This window comes from Meleagris gallopavo, unplaced genomic scaffold (assembly GCF_000146605.3).
Source record: "Meleagris gallopavo isolate NT-WF06-2002-E0010 breed Aviagen turkey brand Nicholas breeding stock unplaced genomic scaffold, Turkey_5.1 ChrUn_random_7180001850368, whole genome shotgun sequence".
Taxonomy (NCBI): Eukaryota; Metazoa; Chordata; class Aves; order Galliformes; family Phasianidae; genus Meleagris; species Meleagris gallopavo.
Genome location: NW_011117471.1, coordinates 2,839 through 11,584, shown reverse-complemented (window position 1 = coordinate 11,584; position 8,746 = coordinate 2,839). Strand labels below are relative to the sequence as shown.

Here is an 8,746-nt window from a genome sequence, read left to right as displayed (position 1 = left end):
AGGTTATCCAGGCCACCTCAATCCAAGTTTATTAACTCCAGTTACTTCCCCTTCTCCCCAAATATTCTGTATTCCATATTTGAAGACTGAAGTAGTGATTTCATACATCAGAAGTTACACATTTTCTGAGAGTATCTGATTTTCTGACAGAATTAGCATTGTTAGTAGCTGAATTTCAGACCATTTTCCTCACCACGAGTTTTAGAAGGTACGTGGTTTTGAAATGCTAGGAGAGTTCCTGGGCACAGTCATTCATAAGGTTGTTATTGAAACTTGATTCCTCGAGCCAAAGGTAAATCCTTGCTGTAGTTGATTGTACTGGAAGAGAAACAATTTGTTAGAGATCAGCGAGACGGATTATGCAGCCTCCTTCCTATGCACACAGCTTCTGACCATGGTAACCGAGTCAGCACAGGAAAATGCAGGAGATAGCAAGAGGGAATAGCAATGCCTGACTGCTAGAAGATATCTTCACAAGATTCATGGAGAGATATCCAACACTTCAATAAGTCACCCACGCACAGGCAAAACTGGCCCCTCTCTCTGTGGTTCCTATTCACGTATTTTCTGAAAAGTTTCAGTTATCTCATTGTTAAACATCAGGCAAAAGAAAAAGCATTATAAAGCAAAAACAATTTTTAAAGAGTAATTTATATTTCCTGATCCTAGAAACCATCCTGCTCTGTAAAAGGACATGTTTATCTTAAGGAATAAATAATGTCTTTAATGAAATCATTCTCCATTGGGAACACAGACACGATTCCTTACATGTTAAGATAGAAAAATTGCACTTTTACGTGATTATCTCACATTTAGTGAAGATAACGTCCTGTAGTCAGAGATTTTGGGGGGCTTTAGCAAGTCTGTATGTAATTTTGTATTTGTTTGAAAAGAGAAATGTATCTTACCACGTTGACCTTTTCATATAAGGCTTCCATGAATTACTTCCAGATTCTCTTCCTCCACCAGTATGCTTCTCACCACCTGTAGGAAAAAGGTTGTAAATGAAAACAAAATTTTTTTTGGAGCATGGGAACCTGGATTAACTCAAGGAGGTTCAACAACTGTAAAAACTCATGGAATAAACTTCCCTATCCTTTGTTCTAAGCCTGAAATAAACTACCAAGTCACCACTACATACAACTCATACAGTTAGTTCTCTCTTCCCTTCTTGAGTCAAAAACCACCTGCCTGAAATTGAAAATCTCACCATGCTGGCGACAGAGGATGTTGTTTTAAAGATATTTTCTTTAAACATGAGACAGTTGTACTAGAATGTGCTGGTTCTTGTGCTGTTCAAATGATCAGATGAATATCTCTGCTTCCCTCCTCCACTTTCCTTAGTGTACTCAAAAAATAAATGAGACAAAAATCTTGGGAAGTTCTCACAAAGCAGTCTATGCTTTAGTTTTTGTGTGCATATGCAAACATATACAAAAAATGTGTTCAAGACTGTTTTAAATAAAACTTAGATTTAGACAGTTTTCCACTCAGCCGTGTCCCTGTTTTGAACATACTTTTCAGTTACTACACCTTAATGAAAGAAACAAAAAGATACGTGCAGTACTCAAAAATCAAACACACGTATTTTTACAAGATGGACCCCAACTACCTCCAGTCATTTTTCTCATTTCTGCTACAGCAGTGCAATTCAAATTAACTTCATTCCTTTCTTCAGATTAATTATTTACATGGATTGATTAAAGCCTTGAAAAAATAAGATAATGAGACCCAAGTTAAACTAATTTTACAATGCTTTAACTTGGTCTCCGTCTGAAGTTTTTCTTTTCACGAAAAGCTAATAACATCATTAGATAAATGAAGAGTCATTGAAAAACGAAAGCTCAGGAATAATGTCAAGTCACTAGATCTGGCACTAGAGATTTCACTGTTTATAGAAAGAAGAAGCATACACTGAAAGTAACATACCAAAAGCACCGCCAGTCTCTGCCCCTCTCGTTGGGATGCTGACATTCACAATGCCACAGTCAGATCCCCGTGGTCTGTGGACAAAGATAAGACAACTACTGATCAGGATCAGCAAAGACTCCTTTTATAAAACAAGAGCTAAACAACGTTCAGCTAGCAGCATATGTAGGTATAGAAACAAAACAAAATACATCAAGTTTAAATACTGTAAAGAAATATTTTTAATTATATCCAAGCCAGCGAAAAATCCTTCCCAAATCTCTGGTAAAGATACTGCTGGAAAGACCTTGTTTTATTTCATTATTCCAAGCAAATATCTCCTCTTCCTCCTAGAAAGAAGGAATAACAATAGTTGAAGCACATCTATTCAAAATAATTAAAAATAAGCACTGTTAAGGAAATTGCAGTATACTGCAGGTGTAATGCAAATAAGCAGAATACCACTTTGCAAATACATTTGTAACAAATCAAGGATAGGATATCCCCAGCAATGCAGAGAAAGACAAAACTTGCTATAAAGCAGGCTGACGTAAATGAGAAGATCTGTTCCTGCACAGACTTAACTCAATATCAGTGCTCTTCACAGAACACGCATAAACGTAGCTATGTGAGGAGATATGCCATTACAGTGCAGAACAACAGCTTCTTCAACTGTCAAGAAAACTGCATATATACACAGCACACATCGGAAAATGCTCTCCTGAAATCCCTGACACCAGGCACAATTCACTTTGCTATTTTACCTTAAATGTCAGCACGTACAGTATGGGAGCAAATGTCTCTGTGTGGACAATGGGCGCATTATGGGCAAGGCCAATCACAGTGGTTGGTTCAACATAGTTTCCATTTCCATAGCTAATGGTGTTGAATATGTTGAAAAATAGTGCTTTGTAGGTGAGAACTTGATCTATCAAACAGTGTTATTATTTTCTTTGTATTTGCTGTCATTTCCATGGAAATAAACAGGAAGCAACTTCAGGCAAATAATGAAGATGTGTCGGAGACTTCTTTGAATCTTCAACATTTCTCAAATTTTGATACAGTGAACCTAGGAATAGAACAGCAATTTTTCTTTGTGATGTGCCCGACAGTCACCATTTACATTGCTGTCAGTATTTTCACCATCCTCTGAGATGGAAGAGCAGTGCGGGGAATTGCTGAAAACTCAGCCATTTCTTGGTATTCTACATTACTGTAAGCACAGGACTTCAGTTTGGACATTTTGTGACTGACTTCCCATAATTGATGACATAAACTGAAATACAATCTTGGCCTAAGCCACAATGCTACTGCATTTTTTCCCTAGAAAATTAACTGTAGAAGGGAAAATAAAAGTTACTCACCTTTCCGCCATAGACTGCAGAGCCACCTTGTTGTTTTGCTCGTTCTACTGCATCAAGAAACATTTTCACTGCTTCTTTAGTGTGAAGGGGACCATATAGAGTGTCAGCTAAAGAAAAATCCAAATACATTATTTCAGGAAAATGTAAAGTTTAATAACATTCTTACAAAATTTGATGAGTAACTATTTCATCTGCCCAAGATGAACAGTGATAGCAGGGTTCTTTATCTCCCTTACAGGGCTTGCATTCTGCATAAAACTAGCTATAACCATTCTCTAGGAAACTGCTAAAATTAAGATTAGGTATCTTTGATCTATAATCGCTTTAGAATTTAAACAGAAAGGTGCAAACTTAAATGTCTCCTAAACCCATGAGTTGGAAACTGCTACTTTCAATCCCATGGATCACCGATGCGGACCTGGGCATAGGCCTTTGCAAGCTTCCCCACCACTTCATCATGGATACTTTCATGGAGGAACTAAAGAAAACGTGGTAAGAAGACTGTAAGCCAGCAAAGCCTATGTCATTCCTCCTGAACTACTACTGCACTTCGAAGAGTGCCAAAGGAAGTGTAGAGGCAGTGCTGCCCATATTTAGCAAATGCTGTGCTTAAATGAATACCGTAGAAAGTTTGAAAACAGGAGCACCACCAAGAAGGCAAATCGTGAAGATTTAAAAGAAACAAGGATACAAAAACCCACTTTATTTAGCCCATTTTGAGCTAATTTGGAATTAATTTTTTAAGTCAGAGCTATCCAAACCAGTTCAGTTAGATTTACACACCAGTCATCTGGCAGTTGTGCATCGCTGACCCGCTGTACCCACAGCAGCAAACAGAGTAGATGGGATGACTAGGTTCAGGTCTGCATCTTCAAACACTTAACAGAAGTTAAACATCAGTATGTTAATAAAGCAAAGAGAAAAGGTGCAAAATGGTGTTTAAGCGCCAAGGGCTCTCTAAATTTGCTAGATTTAAGACACTAAATGGCATGCAATAAATTCTAGCAAGCCGCTCAAGAAGTATGAGGAATAACAACAATAGCACAGCACATGAGTGCACACAAAGGCTGCTCAGAAAGTAGTGCCTCTTATTTCATTATGTTGACCCATGTTGGCAGCGGTATGGCAGTAGAGGCTGAACCTTCCCACAGTTAGTCCACTACACTTTGTTGCCATGGGGCAGATGGCAGCAGAGGGGCAGTCGGATAAAACAGCACCTGGTATGGAAGTGTATATAAAACAAATGTGTAACTGAATCCCTCCGGGAGGTAAAAATTGCACCCAGTGACACTCAACCTTTGCTGAACATTCATGGACACCAAACAATGGATGCTACCATAGTAGGTGGTGTGTTTCAGCAGTGCTGACAGTGCCAAGACACACCATGTACAGGACAGTCACACACAGCTGTCACACCACAAAATAAGGAGCATCTCAAACAACTCATTTGCCCCAGTCAGTGAACTACAATCAGGAAGTTGTGTACAGAGCTGAGTATCAGCTTCAGTGTGTTGGAAATGATGGTGAATATCACAGAGTTTGCACCAGGGGGGTGCCACAAATGGGACAGGAACAGGAGGAGCAAGGTATGTCAGGATCTACTGAACCAATGCAAAGCTGATGGTAACAATTTCCTGGATGACACCATTAGCAGAGATGAAATGTGGTGTCACCACTACAAACCATAGTCAAAATGGAAGTCCATGAAATAGTGAAGCATGAATTCCCCATCAAAGTTCAAGACGTAAGCCTCAGTGGGTAATGTGATGTTCAAACTTTCTATCTTTTGGGATAGAAAACAAGTGATCCTTCTGGATTTCTCGGAACCCCTTCACACCATCCAGTGTGACTGCTACAACACAACACTGACTAAGAGGACGGCTCAAACTTTTAGAGATAGAGCAGAGAAGACAACCTTTCTCTAGAAACATGAGAATGCCAGGCCCCATGGAGCAAAATGGCTTTCTTGGCTGGACTGTCCTCACACACCCCCTGCAGAGTCTGGATTTTATGTCTTCTGATTTCCATTTGATTGAGCAGATGAAAGAAACTGCATGAGCAACATTTTCCTAGCAACTGTGCAGTCACAACGTCTGAGAAACAATGGCTCACCTCCACTGGTGCACATTTGTATGAGCATGGTATGCAGGCACCTGTTCATTGCTGGCAAAAATGCATAGCTAATGGTGATGACTACGTTGTACCTGAGAATCTGCTCTACCAAACAGTGTTACTGAGCTCTTTGCTACAGTTCCCATGGACATAAATAGGAGGCATTGTTTTCAAAATGACTTATGTACAAAAACGCCTTAAAACTCCCATACTTACACACCTGAATTAAAGACACATGCAATTGGACATAAACAGATTTCTGAACTACTGTATAGAGCCTTTCACAACAAAGCTTGCAAAAAAAAAAAAAAATCAGCTTCATTTTAATTCAATAAAGTACAATCAAATTCTTGCCCTTCTCCACCTTCCCTCCATGAGAAGTCTAGTAGCATGAAGAGAAGTGTACCCAGGTGGCACACAAAAAAAAATAGTAGCTATAATGCACAGCTACCCAATGTAAATGTAAGATGAAAATAAGCTGAAGAAATCTGTGGCTAGAAGATATGGAAATATTTGAAGTAAAGCAAGTAAACATTAAGACCCAGAGGATTCCCAAAACATCACTCAGTTTAACCAGACCCACAGAATTTAGGGGAGACAAATCTGAGTCAAAGTCCAAGCAAGTAAAGTTTAAGCCTTCATTTAAAGTCAACTTCAGGAAAAAAAATGGACTTTTGTATGAAAAAATAAACATTCTTCCCTAACTATATAACAAGTTCATGCTGCTCTATACAAGAAAAAAAAAAAAAAGACTGCTCAAATTGGATTATTGAAAGTGCTTAATATTATAGACAGAATATAGACAAGAAAAGTGAAGGAAAAGGCTTTAATAAAATATGAATGGCAATTTAGGTATTCAGGTGGTTTCTATTTTCACTCTTTCTAATGTTCATTTTTACAGTATTTATTTCATTTTTACTTGTTCATCAGAACAGGACTTAAGTCACCTACACAGCCTGAAACAGGCTATTGAAATGAATACCTATGTGCTCTACTTCCAAATACTTTAAGTGGTCAAATACTGTCATAGATGTCACTCATACGTCTGTGCATATATATGTACATGTCCTTTTACTCTGCAGTGCCAAAAATTGTGCTCAAGTGTTTAGATCCTAAGGTCAAATTCCACGAGCAGCATTGTTCACCACCGCATGCCATTCAGTGCAAAACTAATAACATGAGTTTGAACTCTCATTTTTATCTTAAATCATGCCCCTCAGCAACACCTAAGACAGAAAAAGATTATAAAATCACACAAGAACATTCTACAAAGCACTTTTTAAGCCCCAATGAAAGAAAAAAGGAAAAAAAGAACAATTTGTTACAAACATATGTATACGAAGTTTCTAATAATGTCTATGGGACTAAATTTCCACACTGCATATTACCAATGATGGCACTGTTTTCTCCCAGTTCCAGGAGGCTTTGGCCTAATAAAAACATACAAAAATTGCATGAGTTGTACATGTATTCAGTATGCATTTCAGCAAAGTCATCAGTAATTGGATTTAGATTTCATTCCACTTTCTTTTCCGGGCAGAAATTTTTAGGCATCACTGTGAACAAATTGCACTGGAGTAAATTACATTGAATACTACATCTATAACAGACTGTGAAGAATGGCACCTGGAGAACAGCTGGAAAAGAAAAAACCTTAAAAAAATGAGGTAAATATCACTAGAAAGGAAAAGAAGAAAGCAAAACAAGCTGCAGAATAAATAATATGAGGCAGATGAAGATTAGGAGATGCTACACATGCAAAAATGAATAAATTAATACTTCAGCAGTCTTAATTATTTCCCTAGCAACTGCTTTATCTCAAATCTGAAAGAAGGAATCACCATCTACTTATGAATGAAAGTTTGCAATCTATTCTGGGTTGTTGTTGTTGTTTTTTGTTTTGTTTTGTTTTGTTGGTATTTAGGATAATCTTGTCCACAATATATTCTTTTTAAAACTAAAAACTTAGATCCCTGCAACTGTGCACGGGTTCACACCTATGCAATTTTTATTGTAGGTATCTGAAGATGTATCTCACATATTTACAAGGAGCAGAGGTGAAGGGATATTTTTTCATGAATGGATTTGCCAAAAAACTGTCATTTGTCAGTTTCTGTCAGACAGTCACAAGAATTTCGAATTAACTGCAGTAAAATGGATTTGTGGAAATCTTGGGGGAAAACCACCAACAACTGAATTGTGACTGAACTAGAAGAAAAAAGAGTAGCTAGATCTGGGGAGTTTCCTCATCCTCCCTCCAGCAAGATGAAAAAAATGTTAAAAGAGGAGATAGGTGAAACAAGCTGTATTTTAAAATCCTGTGAGGTTTATCCTACCTTTCCCAACCACAAAAAAAGAGAAACAGAAGACTCCCACTCACCGAATCTCTCCTGAACTATGAGTGCTACCTGCTTGCCCACTTCCGTGCTGCCAGTGAAAGACAGCAGGTCCATTCTCCCATCTCTCGCCATTGCTGTCCTGCACAACAGGACATGCCACCACATTTGCAGGAAGAGTAAATAGCTGGAAAAGCTGCTCACACCTCCCATGTAAACCAAACATTGGGTAAACAATGGAAAAGCCATCAGGAAAGCTTCTTATCACTCAGAGAAGAGGGACAAAACAGCTTCCTCACCCTGTTTCATGCCACATAATAAGTGAGTCACCTGTACAATTAAATATATGCCAAAGAACACAATGAGATCAGTTTCAATTCTTCTGTTCCCTAAGAAGATAAGCATCCCTACGACTTTAATAGCTGTCATCTATTTTGATATTACTTCTCTTGAAATGCTGAGCTATGCATTTATGCATCGGAGAAATTTACACATTTTAGAGCCTCCAAGCAATGTTACACATCCATGCACAGGTGCGCAGCTTAGTGTAAGCATGGAACATGGGGAATCACTCTTCCCTACTTGTCTGAAGACATTCATTCTTCTCTAATGGTCTGAAAAACTGATGGACTAAAAAAAAAATAAATCAGAAAAAGAGTAAGATGAGTGAAATTTTAAGTAGGCCGTATTCTTTGGATGTAACTACATGCAGTAGAATGAAAACTGATCCACGTCTCTTCATTTCTTCACTTAACTGGAATGTCTGGTAAGTTACTTGTTAGTAGCTAATATCACAATGGCAAGTTGGAATACATAGTATGTTTACACTAGATATATACTCATAAAACACAAGAAACATTACCTACCCGATGTCTGCTCCATCACAGACCAAAGAACAGACCGCTCCAGGTATCTTGTTATCCTCCAAGACTTCAGCAATTATCCTAGAATCAAAAACATAAAAAATTCAGTTATCCAATGGGTGCACATAATGGGCAACGAGCTATTAAAGACACAGGAGAAAGC

General features: G+C 38.1%; 1 long non-coding RNA gene across 1 annotated transcript; it reads right to left on the bottom strand.

The window, feature by feature from the left end:
• Window positions 1-348: 348 nt before the first annotated feature.
• Window positions 349-7,194, bottom strand: LOC104915771. Its single transcript, XR_004162324.1, has 4 exons — window positions 4,056-7,194; window positions 1,930-3,379; window positions 909-984; window positions 349-567 (listed from the first exon to the last, which is right to left on the bottom strand). It is a non-coding gene; the product is annotated as an uncharacterized LOC104915771 (long non-coding RNA).
• Window positions 7,195-8,746: the final 1,552 nt, after the last annotated feature.